The sequence below is a fragment of the Aquarana catesbeiana genome, linkage group LG05 (assembly GCF_042186555.1).
Source record: "Aquarana catesbeiana isolate 2022-GZ linkage group LG05, ASM4218655v1, whole genome shotgun sequence".
In the NCBI taxonomy this organism is placed as follows: domain Eukaryota; kingdom Metazoa; phylum Chordata; class Amphibia; order Anura; family Ranidae; genus Aquarana; species Aquarana catesbeiana.
This window is the reverse complement of record NC_133328.1, coordinates 498006473-498025422: the sequence shown is the minus strand read 5'-3', so window position 1 is coordinate 498025422 and position 18950 is coordinate 498006473. Positions and strand designations below refer to the sequence as shown.

Genomic DNA, 18950 nt, shown 5'->3' with positions numbered 1-18950 from the left:
GAGAGTGACCTTCACATTTTCCCAGAAGGACAAAATTGTTATGTTCGCTCATAGAGCCTCTTTGGCAAGCAGGTACCAGAAGGGAGGTTACAAGCTTTTAATACGGTGGTACAGAGAGTCGGCTAAGTTACACGAGATATACCCCCAGGTCTCGGATACTTGTTGGCGCTGTGGAAACGCTTCTACATGTTTTTGGGAACGCTCAAAATTAACCAATTTCTGGAAGGACATAGAAACTACAATTGAGACCCTGACAGGAGTATCCCTCAACAGAAACCCGGCAGCGTATTTACTTAATGATAGCCCCTTATCTAATAAAAAGTTTAAAAATTCATTACTCAGACATCTAATTACAGCCGCCAAAGCCCGCATTCCGGCCTTATGGAAAAATACATGTCCTCCCACAATAGCTCATTGGCGGACAAGACTAGCGGAAATTCAGGTATGGAAAATCTCACCATGGCTTTGAAGGAACAGGAGAAGTATTGGAAGATTTGGACTCCTTACTTATATTAGAGCAGTGGTTCTCAACTCCTGTCTTCAGGACCCACTAACAGGCCAGATTTTAAGTATTACCTTAAGAAGATGCAGACCAAAATACTGCAATAACTGAGCAACAAATAAAAAAACTGTGATGTATTTAAGTTATCTTGCAAATCTGGCCTGTTAGTGGGTCCTGATGACAGGAGTTGAGAACCACTGTATTAGAGGTATCAGACACCGCTTGCGTCTCAGTCGCCATAGTTTTTTCAATATGTCAGTGAGTGTACTGGGCCATGAAGGAACTCATTCCCTACCCCCCATACCGCTTTTCATTTTGTGTTTTATTTCTCGTTCGTGTCCAATATTTACTTTCTATCCTGTCTTAAGAGTCTACACTCCGTATTTTATACTATACTGTGCTTTCGGGGAAAGTATTTTTGGGGAATTGGTTACTTGCTACGTAAGAACTGGACTGTTGAGTTTTACAGCATAATTAGATGAGCTGTGCATGTTTTTTTTCAGGTTGACTGTGTTCAGATGTTACTTAGTGATACTCTGTAATGCTGTACCAATTTCCTTGATACCTAAAAAAAAAAAAAAAAAAATTGAGCAAAAACTAAAATAAAAAAATATGTACAAGCCCTTATGCTTAAAAACGCTTAAAGCTTACATACGGGATATCAGCATAACATGCATACATATGTTCTGCCCTGTTATACCAACAAGCTCTAAGATTGTAAATAATATACTCTGCGCTTATGGCAAACCCTGGTTTTCTTTTAGGTGAGCTGCTAAAACACTACTCTATCACCCTACTATGGGGGGGAAAAAAAAAAGAAGAGCTTTAAAAAAAAAAAAAAAAAAAAAAAAAATCACAAGGGAAGCACTATAAATCAAATAAACACTAAATGTGCTCTCATTTAGGTGTTCATACGATAAGTGCTTTCTAATCCATACAACAATAAATATCAAAATGCCTTTTGCTTGTGTCTCAATTCATAAAACCAATTGCATTTTAATATCTTAAATTGTGCATATTAATACAGTGCTCAAAACAAAAGTATCCAAACTGCTGTGTCTCAAGTTCACATGTAAAAATATAATCACCTTCTGTGCAAATTTGCAGTGTATTACACTCTAAACACCCCAAGTGATTTCACGCAAACTCCCTATTTTTGAAAGCTCTGAGATTGGTTGTATAATGCCAAAAGGTTGGTAGAGGGCATGTGCCTTACGCAAAAAAAAATCGAACGGGCATAAAAGGGGAATATTGTTTAATGCTTGTATAACCCCACTCAGATTCTTTTTGCTGCCTGTGCCCCATTGTGGTGATTTCCCTTATAACCCCACACAACTCCATGAATCCTAAAGTTTTGTTGCAAGAACTGCAGAGTAAACCAAGCAAAAGAAGGGAGGTTGTCCTGTGTCTTGTACTCCAAGATATGGAAAGTACAGGTGAGTCAAAATTCCTTTCATCTTATTGATACAGAAAAGAAGCAACATTCAAACACCATGGGATGTCCCCAAGCACTGAATATGAAGACCCAAGTGCAGAGTGCCACTGTGAGAAAAGCAGCATCCACAGAAGATTGTAAGTACAACTGGTAAACTTTGAAAAGTATGAACATAACAGATTTTTTCTTAGGGCTCCTTTCACACTAGTACACTCCAAAGTACGACCTTGAAGTGACTTTGATGAGACTTTTACATACTTTGGCATTGAAGTTGTGTCAAAGTCGGATCAAAGTAGTGCAGGAACCTTTTCTGAAGTCGCAGCAACTCCAGTATCTCTCATAGAGATACATGGCATTTCACATGTCCTGCGACTTTGGGTCTCAAAAGTCAGATCCTAAGTCACACAATTGTGAAAGGAGCCTCGTACACACGATCAGATTGTTGTCAGACATAGTGTCAGACTTTTGTCCGAAGGGAGTGTGCCGTGAACTTGTCTTGCATACAAACGGTACACAATAGTCGGGCAACAAACACGAACGTAGTTACGTACTACGAACCGATAAAGAGGAATCTGCTAATTTAGTGTTAGTAGAAGTTTGGTGAGTGTTGATTCGCGCTTTTCAGTTCGTTTCTGAATGGCCATTCGTCAACCAGCCCTGTTGCAGAATTGGAGGAGACTGTTGTATATGTTGTAACATGTTCACCGATTTATGTGGGACATTGTTGTGTGTATGTACACATGCAGTCAATGTTGACCAGGCCAGAATGACAATGACAGGATGGTTGATTTGTCCAACTGAATTTTAACAGCTGAAGACTCTTTGATGTGTTAATCTTATGCAAGTCTATTTGAACATCTCAAAGGGTATTCAGGTGGTATCTGTTAATATAATTACACATATCTAAAGGGGACTTGTTGATGTTGATATGCGGGAGTGCAAATTGGGGTGGTTCACGGCTGGGGGTTGTTGTCTGTTTGAAAGACTAAAGCTAATCAAAGTCCTAAATTGAAACGGCCAATCAAATTGCTCAGCCATTCAATGCCTGGTGAATATAACACGGCATTCAGTCTATAGGTTTGGAGGTGAGGCTTGTCTGTGCATGGCTGGGAACACACAGGCCTAGGAATATGGGTCTCTGAATTATATTTCCTCTGTCGGATTTCTTTGTCATCTGTGGACTTTGGACTTTGTTCTGTGTTGGAAGTCAATAAAGTGCATCTCTCTGGAAGAATTGGGTTGCTGCGGAAGAGTACTTACATCATCATCATTATAATAACCACTAAATATTATACCCACTCTACATCATATCACCCAGTATATACATTAATATACTCGATCACTACATTGGTGCCGTTCAAGCGACCAGAAGAGCATTTTCGGACTTAGTAACAGAAGTCGGTGGTGACAACAATCCTGTGAGGTGGACAGAAGTCTGATGGAGAACCAAGAGCTGTGCTGTGACTCTAATGTCTGGTTGTGACATAAAAGAGTCTGGTCTACAAATTTAAACAAGTTGGGAACCCCAGAATTATTCTCTGGAGACTGGAAACAACAACAAAAAAAAAAGGACTGTGTCGTGTACCAGAAGACCTGAACTGGAAGCTGAAGGAGTAACTAATTCGGTAAAATATTTCCTTTTTTTTTTAAATTATTAGTAATATAGTCAAAATGCTTACTCAGTGTGGAGCTAGTGTCAGTTCTGATAAAGTTAACAGATGGGTATTAAAATGTATTAAGCGCCATGGCGGTCCTTATGAAATTCCAGAAAAATGTAAGCAGACGTGGACGATGATGAAGGAATTTTTAGAGAAAAATGTTTTTGATAGCAAAATTTCAGAAAGTAAAAGAAAAGGTTGCATTATACAGGGCTTGTTATCTTGCTGTTTAACAATGGAAAGTTCTTTGAATAGTAAGGTTAAGGAAATTACCCAGTTACAGAATGCAGTTGATAATAGCAACAATGTTTGTGAGAGGTTACAAAACCAATCAGACACTGAGACAGTAAATTTAAAGTTGCATGCGGTTACCATTGGTGAAGCCTTAATTGAGAAATCTAAAGGTGGAGATGAATTATTAGAGGAAAATGAGAGATTAAAATTAAGAATTATGGAATTAGAGAAGAGATCTCAGGAATGCAGATATGCATCAAATCTTGGATTCAGCAATCTGCAGCAAACAGAACCTCATATTAAATCTGATAATTCATTACCAGCTGCCCCCACTGTGACTACCACAGTTTATAACAATAATAATAATACAGGTGAAGTTCAGCTTGTAATGAAGCCTTTGAAATCAAAATTATTAGACGCAATTCTTAAAGAAATAGGAATGGTTCCATACCATGATTTAAACAGATTTTTAAAATGGTTTTGTGACTTGCAGCAAGTCAGAGATATGTACAATCTCAACCCATCTGACTTGGAAAGAGTTTTGCAACATTCTGTAGGAAGTGGTCTTTGGATGAGAATTAAACAAATCTGTATTCAGCCTCTGAGGACAAGGGACATATTACTGGAATTATTATGTGTTTTGTATGGTGTACGTTCTGATGTTACTATTCATGGGAAGATCCAACAAATGCAAAATGAATCTCCCTATGAATTGTCACACAGGATAGCAACTATTATGGAATTATTGGTCAGTAATAATCTTGCATTTGAGCGTGGGGGCTTGATACATATGAATATGTTTCTAGATGCGTTGCATGAAGATATCAAACAAAATATTTTATTAGTTACCCCAAATCCTAATGATTTAAAAGACATATTGTTGAGAGCAGACCATTTATGGAGAAAGTCAAATGAGCAGGCTGTCAAAATTGATTTAGCCACATTGTTTAGGACAAATACTGAGCATAAAGATCAGAAGATAACATCCTATGATAACACCCAGAGAGGACAAACCGGGTCAAACATAAGTGATATTAATATGAAAAACAGAGCTGACCAAAATAATAATAAGAAAAGGTCCAAGACTTGGATACCGTTTTCTCAGTTAAAACACAGATATGACCACCTGAAAATTGAGTATGACAAGATGAGAGAGGAGCGTGATAAATTATTAGAGCAGTTGGAGGGGGTACAGGGTGTCATAAATGCAGAAGATGTACATTCTCCAGATCTGTTTTTGAATGCAGATGACACTTCTCTAGCAGTGGGGGTGAATTAGCTCCAAACTGTAAACGTGTAAATAGTGTTTTGTTTTAACTTCAAACTACGTTTAAAGACCTTGCTAATTAGTTTTGTTGGAGAGTTTTGTCTTTCAGGGACGTCTGAAGATGCTGGTTTGCATGTGAATAGCAGAAGCACAGTCTGAAATTACTGGCTAGTGGGGGACAATTATGGGAGGAATGCTGAATAGACAACAAGGAATTATTAAAAGTTCATGGACTCTCAAGATTCATCAAGCAATGGACCTTTTTTTTTTTTCTTGTTTCTTCAACGCCCTAATTTTTAATTTTTCTCTCTTTTTTGCGTTTCATTTTTTATTCTCTTTATGTTTTATTTCTTGAACTTTATCTTAAAACCAAAGAGAAGCATTTAAACGTAAAATAATTTTCATAACATCTGTACATATTACATAATGCGTATTGATCAATATATTTGACATCTAAGGTGAGATGCTGCACAATGGCTTGGCATAGAATAAATTTTAGTATGTTGGGTGGTTTTCCTAAATTTATAAGAGGGGTGAGTGAAATTCATCACTCTAGTCATGATTTGAAACTTTGTTGATTCAGTTGTTTATAATATGCTAAAGGCTATGACATATATGGATGGAAAAGACCTTTCTACCTTTCATGGTGAAGATACTGGCAAGAATTTCCACTGCCGCTTTGTCTGGATAGAAGATCTGATAAACACTGATGACTATCTGAAGCATCGTGTGGGGGTATATCTATATGTATATGTTGGTATACCATTCAGGTGTAATTGTGGACTGAATGATCCAAGTAACTGCTCTATTGAAGGCAATGAGGGGTCGGCCTACAGCAAATTACAAAAGCAAATTGTGGCTGGCAATCAACAAATTCTGGTACTTGACAGGTACACAACCCGGTCATCTTTGTTCAAATTGTGGAAATGGAAAGAAGCAGATGTGAATTGTAAAATGCTTGCAAGATGGACTCATGAATGTCAAGCGCAAAAAAATTGTTTGAAGCACAGTTTTTACTGCCATATCCAAACCTTTTGACCTTGAAAGTGAGTGCTGGTACATTGATAGTTCTTCTTACTATAAAGATGAAAGTAGAGTGTTTGCGTAAAAGCATCTTTAAAAATGGAAAGCTTGAGCCTGGAGATGAAAAAAAATCCTGGACTTATGTGGATTGGAGTTCCCAGAGCATACCAAGTTTACTTTCAGTGAGATGGTGAGAGATGTGATGAAGTCAGACCAAAGGATGGACTGTGACATCAGCTCGTCTTTGCGCAATATTCAAGATCTTGATGTGATATAAGGCCTAACAGCTATATGGCCCACTGATGTTTACCAAATCCTTTTCTAGTCATGGTCTAAAAGTTATATTATCTAATAACTGTTTCATGGGAATATTTTAGAGGCTGGCGAAGAGAGATGTAACCAGTTTCAACTTCATATTTTATATGAGCCATTGTAAAGCATCCAGTACCTTAAATCATAATGATATTTTTTGTTGTTTGATTTATGGGTCAGTTCTAGTAGTTAGAACCGACCCAAGTGGGGGTATATGTTGTAATATGTTCACCGATTTATGTGGGACATTGTTGTGTGTATGTACACATGCAGTCAATGTTGACCAGGCCAGAATGACAATGACAGGATGGTTGATTTGTCCAACTGAATTTTAACAGCTGAAGACTCTTTGATGTGTTAATCTTATGCAAGTCTATTTGAACATCTCAAAGGGTAGTCAGGTGGTATCTGTTAATATAATTACACATATCTAAAGGGGACTTGTTGATGTTGATATGCGGGAGTGCAAATTGGGGTGGTTCACGGCTGTTCACGGCTGGGGGTTGTTGTCTGTTTGAAAGACTAAAGCTAATCAAAGTCCTAAATTGAAACGGCCAATCAAATTGCTCAGCCATTCAATATTTAGTGAATATAACACGGCATTCAGTCTATAGGTTAGTGAGTGAGGCTTGTCTGTGTATGAGGTGAGGCTTGTCTGTGTTTGGCTGGGAAGACACAGACCTAGGAGATGGGTCTCTGAATTATATACTCTGTCGGATTCTTTGTCATCTGTGGACTTTGGACTTTGTTCTGTGTTGGAAGTCAATAAAGTGCATCTCTCTGGAAGAATTGGGTTGCTGCGGAAGAGTACTTACTAATTATCATACCCACTCTACATCATATCACCCAGTATATATTAATATATTCAATCACTGCAGAGACAACATGCTATTATTGGCCTTGGAGTTATTGCTTTGACCCAAATCCAGTCCAGGAACAGGAGGAGGAGTTCTTGGACCAAAAATTGGTTGCTTAATTGTGACCAATTATGTCATATGCCTTTGCTGCAGGAGCTTCAGGAGAATAATCCGGATGATTTTCGGAATTATCTCCAGATGACGGACCCCTGCTTTCACCAACTCTTGGCATTGGTGACCCCCTATATTACGAAGCAGGACACATGCATGAGACTTGCCATCACTCCTGAGGCTCATAGCCACCTTGCGTTACTGCAATAGGGAGACATCTGCAGGACCTCAAGTTTACCACTGGGATCTCCCTCCAGGGTCTGGGACTCATTATTCCAGACACCTGCTCAGCCATTATTCAAGTACTGCAGAAGGACTATATTCAGGTAAGTTTTTACCTTTAAGATCACATTCTAGGTATTGTTTGCGCTAAAGTATTGTCTTAATTTGTTGATTACATAATTTTCAATATTATAATATGCTGTGAATGTCCTTTTTGTCCTCATGCATGCTGTAAGCTTTTCCTGCTCCTTTGTTGGCCTACATGCACATTTTCCTAACTAACCTCCCCAGCATACTATTCTGGGCCCATACACGCCTAGTAACTTCAGTGTTTTTTGTCAGCTAAATATTGGGGCTTACCCTAAACAACCCCTAAAATGTGTACAAATGTTATTGTTGTCCTCAAATTCAGGCATAGTGCAAGAGACCATTTTTTGGGGCACAAACTCATTTGAAACCCTCCCTCCCCCCCCCGAAAAATGCAAAGTCAACACATACAAATACTTTATATGCTGACTTTGCCAAACCCATATACACTATCGCTCTTTTGTGTTTGAATTTCTGTCTAAATTCACCCAACCATGTAGTGCAAGGGCCTGCCTGATTACCTACAAATTGTAACGTAGACAGTTTGTCTCCTATTATATTGATAGGTATTTTCAGAATGTCAAAATGTGCTGCAATTTAGACAGTGTGGATCCATATTTTTAGATTATGACACTTCTTACCTGTCCACTAGGCTGCCAATAATGTAAATAAGGAGGGGCTGGCTAAAGTATCCCCGATTATTTGTACAAACAGCTCATGAAAGAGGAGAGGGTTACTGGCCCAAAAAATCTACACATTTCCTCCCCCCACCCTAAAATTTTGCTAATGGGCCACCAGAGGGAGAGATGAATCAGATAAGTTGACCTTACCCTTTTTGTCTTTAAATACTCATTTAAGTTTTTTCCTTATGTTGGCTAAGCATGTTTGTGTCAAATCTGTTTCCAATGTTATGTACAGAAGTAGTATTTTTTTTCTTTTTTTAATCCAGTTTCCTTCCAACCTACAGCAATGGCAGGAAATTGCACCCCAGTTCCACCATCAGTGGGATTTTCCCAACTATTGATGGAAAACATGTCCAGATTGTCCGACCACCCAACTCTAGCTCATATTTTTTCAATTATAAGGGCTTTTGCAGCATAGTCCTGCTAGCTGTAGTGTCTGCCACATATGAGCTCTTGTATCTTGATGTTGGGAAGAACAGCCGCAACTCTGATGGAGGAGTCATTATGCAGACCAAGTTCTACAAGCCGCTCCAGAACGGCACCTTAAACTTGCCACCTGGCTGAGGAGAATGTTGAGGGCTTCAATTTTGTTTTTGTTGCAGATGAGGCCTTTGCTCCGGGAGAATATCTTATGAAGCCATTTCCTATGAGGAACCTCACCCTAGAGCAGAGAATATTACAGGCTCTCTCGTGACAGAAGGGTGATTAAAAACGCCTTTGGCATCCTCTCTAGGCTGTTTTTAACAGCAATTAACCTGGCACTATACAAAACTAACCATGTGGTATTGTGCTGCTTTATACTCCATAATTTTTATGGGGAATGCTAGCGGCTACCTTGCCTCAGCTGATGACAGCTCTAGAAACTGGCTGTGCTGGATTGCCCTCCCAAAATGCACAAGATATACGTCAAAAATACCTTGATTGTTTTGTGGGTAGAGGGGCAGTGTCTTGGCAGCAAATTGGATCTGATCCTGAATAATATTTTTATTTGATCATAAACTTATATTTAATTTGAACTACTGTTGTCTGTGCTTCTTATCTGTATAATATGTTCTCAAATGGCCTTTATTTTGGCCACTTGCTACAATAGTGCAAACGTACGTTATTTGCTACATGTGGTGGCAATCTCTTCATCAGCTAACTATTATGGTGTGCTGTGGGTCTGCTACACTCACACACACAATGTTTTTGTTCTTAATGGATCTAATGCATGAATTTCAAAAACATTATGCCTTTTCAACTCTTATAATTTTTGGGAGGACTAAAAATTGCAGGAGTTGGCCACATTTTATAGAGCACATTGTCACTGCAACTACAACAACTTAACAAATACACTGGTATTGAGCTTTGAAATAATAAGCCACCAATGTTTTTTTACTAAACAATTTATTTTAAAGACAAACCAACATCTTGGTGTATAACATTTAGGTTTTGTATTATTTGCCCTTTTTTGGGGCCAAACAGGCATGTTGAAAAACATTAGATACACACCCCAAACTCAGGAACTCGATTTTGGTAAAGTGAAGGCCAAATGAGACATTAGTATCCCAAGACTGTGTGGCTGTTGCCTTCCTCATATGGGGTGATCTCACCCCTTTAAAAGCCAAAATTTGAAGCCACGTAAACGTAGAGGCATAGCAATTAAATCACCCTTATGATCCCATGCCACAAATGTGTGTAGTTACAAATTTTTTTACTAAACATACAAAACACAGTGTGCTAGCTCCCATCACGGGGTATCAATGGACGTGTTTTGGGGGTGCAACCCCTTCCTCTGAGCTTCTATAGTTATGAGGAAGGGGTTGCACCCCCAAAAATGCGTCCATTGATACCCAGTGGTGATAGATAGCACATGTTGACACACTGTGTTTTGTAGCTTTTGGCAAACTATATGTATGGAAATACACACGTTTTAGGCATGGGTTCATGAGGGAAATAAGAATGTTAAGGCACAATTTGTGTGCATCTTCAAATTTTGGCTTTGCTATACTTCAAAACACAGAAAGATTAGAATTCACATTACTTAGGTAGGGCAGTGTTTCCCAACTCTCCTTCTCAAGATGCAAACCCAGGTCATGTTTTCTATATTTATTGAATTTATCAGTGATGTTGTCATTTTCAATGTTAGCCATTCACATTCTTAGACTGAGGAAAATGCAGAAAACAGGACCTTGTGGTGCTCCTAGAGGAGTAGAGAAACACTGAGTTCGGAAAACTAAACTCATTTAAAAGTCCAAAAACATGGTAAATATTAAAAGTGCAAACAGGAGCCAACAAGTGACACAAGAAACTTCCGAACAGGCAAGAGGAAATTAGAATTTTGCAAGCATGTCTACAAAATCTGATTCTTCGTTGTAAAGCAGTGGCAGCCTCCTTTATTTGCTCCAGCTCCTTCAAACAATGCACCATATCTGCACTCATTCGGCCAATTGTGCATCTTGGAAGATCATGACCTAGTAAGAAGACAAAAAAGGATTAAGGGAACGATGGTCAAGTGGCTGAGGCCATAGTGAGTTATGGTCAAGTTACTATTCCAATTCAGGAAATAAATACTTACCTACCCAGTCTATTGTTGCTTGCAACCCGCTTGCCCCTCAGAGACCTACACTACTAGGAATGTACACACTGCAACTACTCAGTAATCTTGGACCTGGTGCCTGGGTCTCCAAAACTCGGGTACCTAGCAAAAATGATAGCTTCTTCCTCCTCTTTCTTCTCCATGCTAATGTTAAGGCACTACATCATTTGCTAATGTGTCAAGTGGGTGTTTTGTTTGTCCATCTAAACACTCAAAATGTAGAAACATTTGAAGCCAGATTTCAAGAATACTAACTTGCCCAAACAAGAGGCTCCCGAATACTTTCTTCCTCTTCAGGGTCATCCTCTTCAGGGTCGCACTGGCAGTCAGTGTTACTTGCGTCAGACGATTTGCCGTCCACAACGGACAGGTCTGTGCTGGGGCCAGGAGTCAGATCCCATGCCTCCAAACCAACATCCTGGGTGACATGACCACACTCACTTTCCTCTAAAACAGTGGTTCTCAACTCCAGTCCTCAGGACCCACCAACAGGCCAGGTTTGCAAGATAGCTGAAATGCATCACAGGTGATATCACTTGCTGCTCAGTGATTGCAGTATTCTAGTCTGCAACTCCCCAAGGTAATACTTAAAATCTGGCCTGTTGGTGGGTCCCGAGGACTGGAGTTGAGAACCACTGCTCTAAAAAGAAACAATACACCATTCATTAAGCCTCACCTAGTCCCATCTGTTTCTAGCATCCATTTTGCTACATTAGTTGACCAACCTTGCACTTAGTCTGATGACAATGTTTGCTCCTGACTAGTGGACTCCACCATGCTGCATTGTCTTTTTTTTTTACAGTGAAAGATGCATAGAAAAGGGAAGGTGATGTCATTTTACAGAGGGCAAACACTGGACAAGTGCCAACATTGAAAAAGTCCTGCAGTTGCCCCCCACCCTTCGTCTCCTATGGCAGTGTTTCTCAACTCCAGTCCTCAAGGCGCCCCAATAAGTCATGTTTTCAGCATTTCCCACAGATTTAACAGCTGTGGTAATTACTAAGGCAGTGAAACTGATCAAATTACCTGTGCAAAACAATGGATGGCCTGAAAACATGACCTGTTGAGGCGCCTTGAGGACTGGAATATACACTGGCAAGGCTGCATTAATGGCCACCGATGAGACAGGCAGCAGCCAAAAAGTGTTCTTTACCCCTCAAGTTCTGCCCTAAGCCCATGGCCTTTGGTCCACCTAGAATAACCCGTCGGTAGCTAAATGAGTGTGTTTGAAGTTGTCACTTATGTTTTTGGTGTGAAGATGGCCTTGTTGCCTCCCCTGTTGGGGCCCAAGGGAGGGTAGCCTCCTTTCACACCTTCTGGTGGCTTGGCTGTTGCCTCATTTTTTGGTGCCTTCCTGTTGAAAGAGGAGAAAAAAAATGATGTCCAAAAATAAAGAAACGTCCAAAAACAGAGCACATAAGAATGTGCATATCTGCTTTCTATTTTACTTCATCTTTAAAATAACAGGAATTCAGATAGATTATAGAAAACATTATATATAATTCTCTCGAGCTACTTGGAGAAAGCACATAGACAGCTAATTTACACATATCCATATTGGTTAGATACAAATATTGCTTACTTTTTTTTGATGATCTAATGTATGGACTCCATCTGGTCTTGCTCACGGTGTTTGAGATCAGACCATAGTTTTCCGATTTGGTCCTTTTTTCGTTGCACCGAAAACTCGCCATGCAAAATGGCAATGACCTTTTCCAAAATGCCATCCTTTCGGCTGTTGGGCCTTTCGTAATTGCGCAGTTTGCAGTCGTAGTCATGCTTCGAGGATGCACACCACCTCCACCATCTCATCCTTGCTCATAGGGGTTGCTTTGTGCCTATAAGCTACACCACTGCAGGACTGCCTGGAATGTTGTCCCTCCCGAATGTTCCGCATGCAGAAGAGAGAAGGTCACGCCCCAGCGTCATGACGCACTGAGAGCGGAGTTTCACGCATGCGCAGTGTATATAAAGCCATAACGCACGGTCAATGGAGCGGCCGTAGGAACGATCTTGGAGTGGAGGACGAACAACCGCCAACACATGAAAGGAGCCAGAAAACGAGGGGACAATTGGAAATTTGGGCATAGGTAGTTAGTGGCCTATACTGCTTATATTTTTGGCCTAGATTGGGAGCAACTTATGAGTTAAGCCATATATTATGTTTTGTATTGCAGGCATCATATCATTTATCATGAAGGATAAATTTACTGCGCCTGATTTTTTGCCCCAATTCATCAACCTGTACCGGAAGCTGCCCTGTCTGTGGAAGGTCAAGAGTCGAGACTACTCGAATAAAATCTTGAGGATGGCAGCGTTGGAGAAACTGCTTGAGTTGGTGAAGCCAATGTACCCCAGGGTAGACATCAACTATGTCAAGACCAAAATATCAAACCTGAGGAGTACTTTTAAAAGGGAGCTGAACAAGGTGGACTCACAGAACTGGAGCATCAGCAAATTACATTATGTCCCCAGGCTGTGGTATTACAACAGCCTGTGGTTTTTGTCAAAAGACCCAGGCCATCGCTGTCTACACTCCCTTCAACGGCTGCTGAGGCCACAGCTCCAGAGGTCCACCCAGGTCTTGCTGCACAGGATGAAGATGTGAGGGAACCCAACTTGACCCAGGTATAGCATTGTTGAACATATTTGTATCCAAAAATACGATGATAACTAGACGTTATTGTTAAAATATTTCTGCCTTAACAAAGTGGTTTCCATATCAATAGACATTAGTGACCAAAAATGATTTGTACAAGAATAAAAATGCTGGGGTCAGAATGATAGCCTTTTCTATTTGTCCACATTCAATTTGCAACAGTGAAGAGATCAAAATTGTGTGCGATTGATGAAAAACCCTAAAGAAGATTCTAATTATGTCCGATTTTCATACACAGGAAAGTGTCAGTCAAGAGGAGCCATTGGCCAGCAGCCAGAGTCCCAGATCCCTCCCCTACACCCTCCTGCTAAAAGGGCCAGGAAGAGCAGGAATCTGGATGAGGCCACAGCTGCCTTCCTCAGCCAGGCTACAACTGCCATCAGGACAGGCAGAGATGAGGCTGAGGGATTTGCCGTGGTGACTGCCAATAAATTAAGGCAGATTGATAGTGAGCAAAGGAGCAGGTGTGAGGAACTATTCCTGCAGCTCCTCAACAAGAGGGTGAGGGGACAAATTTAAAAAAAACACACACCTGTGTGATTTTGTGGCCCTACATCCATCATCCCCCCCCCCACCACCACAGCCACCCACCACATCAGCATGGCGGAGAGTGGCAATACAAGCCACAAGACCCCCAACAAGGCAGCTGGACTGGGGATTTTCATCCCTTCACAAATTACTAATTCCTTTTTTTTGACAGAGCAGTAATCTCTGTCATGACACAAGTCAGAACGGGGAAGTGCCTTGTTTACATAGGCACTTCCCCGTTCCGAGGCTCCGTGACACGATCGCCGGGAGACCGGCAGACAAAGTCCGCTGGTCCCACGGGCACGGTCACGCTGTACGCGGCGGGCGCGCCCGCTATCCCCGGCTCTTAAAGGGGACGTACAGGTACGCCCATCTGCCCACCGCTGCCATTGTGCCGACATATATTGGCATGCAGCGATAGGAGAATGTGCGTTGCATTCCAAGATTTCATAATTTGCCGCATCACGAATGTTTCCATTACGAATGCTAGTTTACAAGACCTTGCGTCCGAGAATGCGTGTTTGCACTTTGGACTTGTGTGACGGACTTGTGTACACACAAGAGATGGAAATCTGACAGACCATTGTCCGCCGAAAATTTACTAGCCTGCCATCCAACATTTGTTGGCGGAAAGTTGGCTAACAATTGTCTGAGGGAGCGTACTAACAGTCGGATTTTAGGCAAACAGTCTGTCATCACACAATTCCCGGACGAAAATCCGATCGTGTGTACGAGGCCTTAGAGTGTAAGCTCCTTATCCACCAGACAATGGTGGATTTTGAAGGAGGGTGTCCTCTTCAAGCTTGCACGGAGAGAACAAAACTAAATGTATTCTTCTGATGAAATCAGTAGCTTTAAGGCAGGGGTCAGCAACCTTTTTCCACTTAAGGGCCGGATTCAATGTATGTGAATGCATGGAGGGCCGCATTCACCTGCTAATAAATGAAGATAATAATCTTACATTATACAGCCCCCACACCTCTGGACCCCTTTACATTGCACAGCCCCCCTGCATATTACACAGCCGCCCCCCATGCTATGCTTTAAAATTGCGCACACTTGTGGAATATCGACAAATTACAGTACTTAAAAATCTCCATAGGCGACGTTTTAAAATTTTCAACAGGTTACCAGTTTAGGAGGTACAGAGGAGGTCTTGTGCTAGAATTACTGCTCTCGCTCTAATGATCATGGCGATACCTCACCTGGGGTTTGAACACTGTTTACATTTGCAGTCACGACTTACGTACACATTTGCTTCTGGAGCGCGAGCACGGATGGATGAGGCGCTTAGATTATTATTTTTTTGCTATGTTATTTAATTTTATTATTTTTACACTGTCCCTTTTAAAAAATAAAAATTCTGATCACTTTTATTGCGGTCAGAAGGAATGTAAACATCCCTTGTTACAGTAATAGGCAGTGACAGGTACTCTTTATGGAGGGATCTGGGGGTCTATAAGACCCCAAATCCCTCCTTTGCACTTAAAAGCATTCAAAATGCCAAGTTTGGCTGTTTTGAATACCGTCATTTTTTTAAATTTGGCGCATTTAATTATTATTATATCTTCTTTAAACCGGAAGTGATGTCATGACCTTAGGCCTCTTTCACACTGCAGCTTGAAAAAGCTCAGTACAACTTTTTAATTGTAATGTGCCTATGCACACAGGCGCGTAAACAAGCGCTGTGTAATCTTCAGTAAAAAAAATAACATTATATTTATATAAAAAAAAACATCCATTAGCATACGGTGAACACGAGGATGCGAAATTGTGCAAAACGCGAAAATACATACCAAAAAAAACAGCTGAAAAAAATGCTCAAACAGGAGTATCATGTGCAAGAGGCCTAAAAAGGGCACTGTTAAAGTGGTTGTAATCCCTTTACTACCACTTTTACCTACAGGTAAGCCTATAATAAGGCTTACCTGCAAGTACCGTGAATATCTCCTAAACTTGCACCGTTTAGGAGATACTCACTGTATCTGCATGTGCGGACGTCATCGGCACATGCACACTAAAGAAACGGCTCGCTCGTGCCGTTTCTTCAGTAGCTGTGTCGTGACCAGTGGCATCTGCACGCAAAGCGGGAGTGACGTCATTGTGGCTCCAGCCAATCACAGCGGCGGGGCCCACAAACCCGAAACCAGTGTTGTACGGTGACCGCTGCAACAGCTTTGTTCTAAGGTAAGCATTTCATCTTGCCTTTGTCTAGCAGGTTGTTGTTTTTAGAGAGTTTACAACTACTTTAACCACTTCGCGCCCGCGCTATAGCCGAAAGACAGCTACAGCGCGGCGCTCAATTGCCGGGAGGGCGTCCCTGGACATCCTCTTGTTTACTTCCCCTCTGCACGCCGCCGCGGGCAGAGGGAAATTCTGTGTTGGCCATGTCCCTTGGACACAGCCAATCACAGATCGTGCTAAATGGCCATTTAGCACGCGATCGGAGCTTCCAATGAGAGATGATCTCATATGTAAACATATGAGATCATGTAAACATGAGATAATCTCTCATCGCCGGCTCGCCCTCCTCACACAGAGACCGCGAGTGAGGAGTGAGAGCTTCCTGCTGCAGCGTGAGAAAAAAAAAAAAAAAATCACACAACACAGTGCCATCTGTCCCCAGTGCCACCCGTCAGTGCCATCTGTCCTCAGTGCCAACTGTCCCCAGTGCCACCCATCAGTGCCACCTGCCCCCCCCCCAGTGCCACCTGCCATCTGTTATCAGTGCCACGTATCAGTGCCATCTGTCTTCACTGCCACGTTATCAGTGCCACGTATTAGTGCCACCTGTCATCAGTGCCACGTATTAGTGCCATCTGTCATCAGTGCCACGTATTAGTGCCATCTGTCATCAGTGCCACATGCCATCAGTGCCACATAAGTGTCACATGCCATCAGTGCCATGTGTCATTGTCCTAGTGCTCCAGGGCCTTCAAAAGTGTAATAGGTAGTCAACAAGTTAAATGTGTAATTTATGCTCCTAGAACACGTGATGGTGCTCCCTGTTAGGCCTCTCTATGTGGCTAGACTGTGGAAAAGTCACACACATGTGGTATTGTAATACTCAGGAGGAGTAGCAGAATGTATTTTTGTGGTATACACATGCCATGTGAGAGAAATAACCTATTACAATGACAATTTTGTGAAAAAAAATCTTAATTTTGCAAAGAATTGTGGGAAAAAATGACAACATCAAAAAAACCTCACCTTGCAACTTACTAAATACCTTTGAATGTCTACTTTCAAAAAAGGGGTCATTTGGGGGGTATTTGTACTTTCCTGGCTTGTTCGGGTCGCAAGAAATGGCCACCAATACATCAGGTATGATCAATTTTTTATGATTTGCACCACAGCTTGTAGACTCTCTTAACTTTCACAAAGACCAAATAATATCCACTAATATGGGTTATTTTTACCAAAGATACGTAGCAGTATAAATTGTGGCCAAAATTTATGAAGAAAAAATTAATATTTTGCAAAATTTTATCACAGAAACAAAGAAAAAATGTGTTTTTTTTTCAAAATTTTTGGTCTTTTTTCATTTATAGCGCAAAAAAATAAAAAGCCCAGAGGTGATCAAATACCATCAAAAGAAAGCTCTATTTGTATGAAAAAAAGGACAAAAAATTCATTTGGGTACAGTATTACATGACTGAGTAATTGTCAAAGTGTGAGAGCATCACGAAAGCTGAAAAATTGGTCTGGTCACGAGGGGGGTTTAAGTGCCCAGTAGGCAAGTGGTTAAGCCAGAGGCCTTTGTAAGAGGATGGATAAGGCCAATACCTTCCCTTTAAGGCCTGATGCACACTGGACGTTTTGCAAACACTCCAAGAAGCCTGTCTTCCCAGCTGCAGCATTTTGGTAGAAAAAAAGTTTGACGCTTGTTAACCACTTGCCGACCGCCTAACGCACATATACGGCAGCAGAATGGCACGGGCAGGCAGAATCACGTACCCATACGTGATCTGCCTCCCGCGGGCGGGGGGTCCGATCGGACCCCCCCCGGTGCCAGCGGCGGTCGGCATTTGACTGGGAGCGTCGGGAGGCGAGGGGGAGACCATCCGATCGTGGCCCCCCCCTCGCGATCGCTCCCAGCCAATCAGAATCCTCCCCTGCCTGTGTGTAGTTTCACACAGGCAGAGGATGTGATGTCATCTCTCCTCGGCTTGGCAGTTTCCGTCCCAGCGCCGAGGAGAGAAGACACGTGAGTGCACAACACACACACAAACACAGTAGAACATGCCAGGCATACTTTACACCCCCAATCCCCCCCCGATCGCCCCCCGATCCCCCCCCAGTCACAAACTGACAGCAAGCAGTATTTTTTTTTTTTTTCTGATTACTGCATGGTGTCAGTTTGTGACAGTTACAGTGTTAGGGCAGTGAGTATTACCCCCCTTTAGGTCTAGGATACCCCCCTAACCCCCCCTAATAAAGTTTTAACCCCTTGATCACCCCCTGTCACCAGTGTCACTAAGCGGTCATTTTTCTGATCGCTGTATTAGTGTCGCTGGTGACGCTAGTTAGGGAGGTAAATATTTAGGTTCGCCGTCAGCATTTTATAGTGACAGGGACCCCCATATACTATCTAATAAATGTTTTAACCCCTTGATTGCCCCCTAGTTAACCCTTTCACCACTGATCACCGTATAACCGTTACGGGTGACGCTGGTTAGTTCGTTTATTTTTTATAGTGTCAGGGAACCCGCCGTTTATTACCGAATAAAGGTTTAGCCCCCTGATCGCCCGGCGGTGATATGCGTCGCCCCAGGCAGCGTCAGATTAGCGCCA

General features: G+C 41.7%; 1 protein-coding gene across 2 annotated transcripts in view; it reads right to left on the bottom strand.

Annotated features, from left to right (window-relative positions):
• SPIDR (scaffold protein involved in DNA repair) overlaps nt 1–18950 on the bottom strand; it is a 1065859-nt gene that overhangs the window by 1018928 nt on the left and 27981 nt on the right. The gene's annotated exons all lie outside the window — the stretch shown is intronic.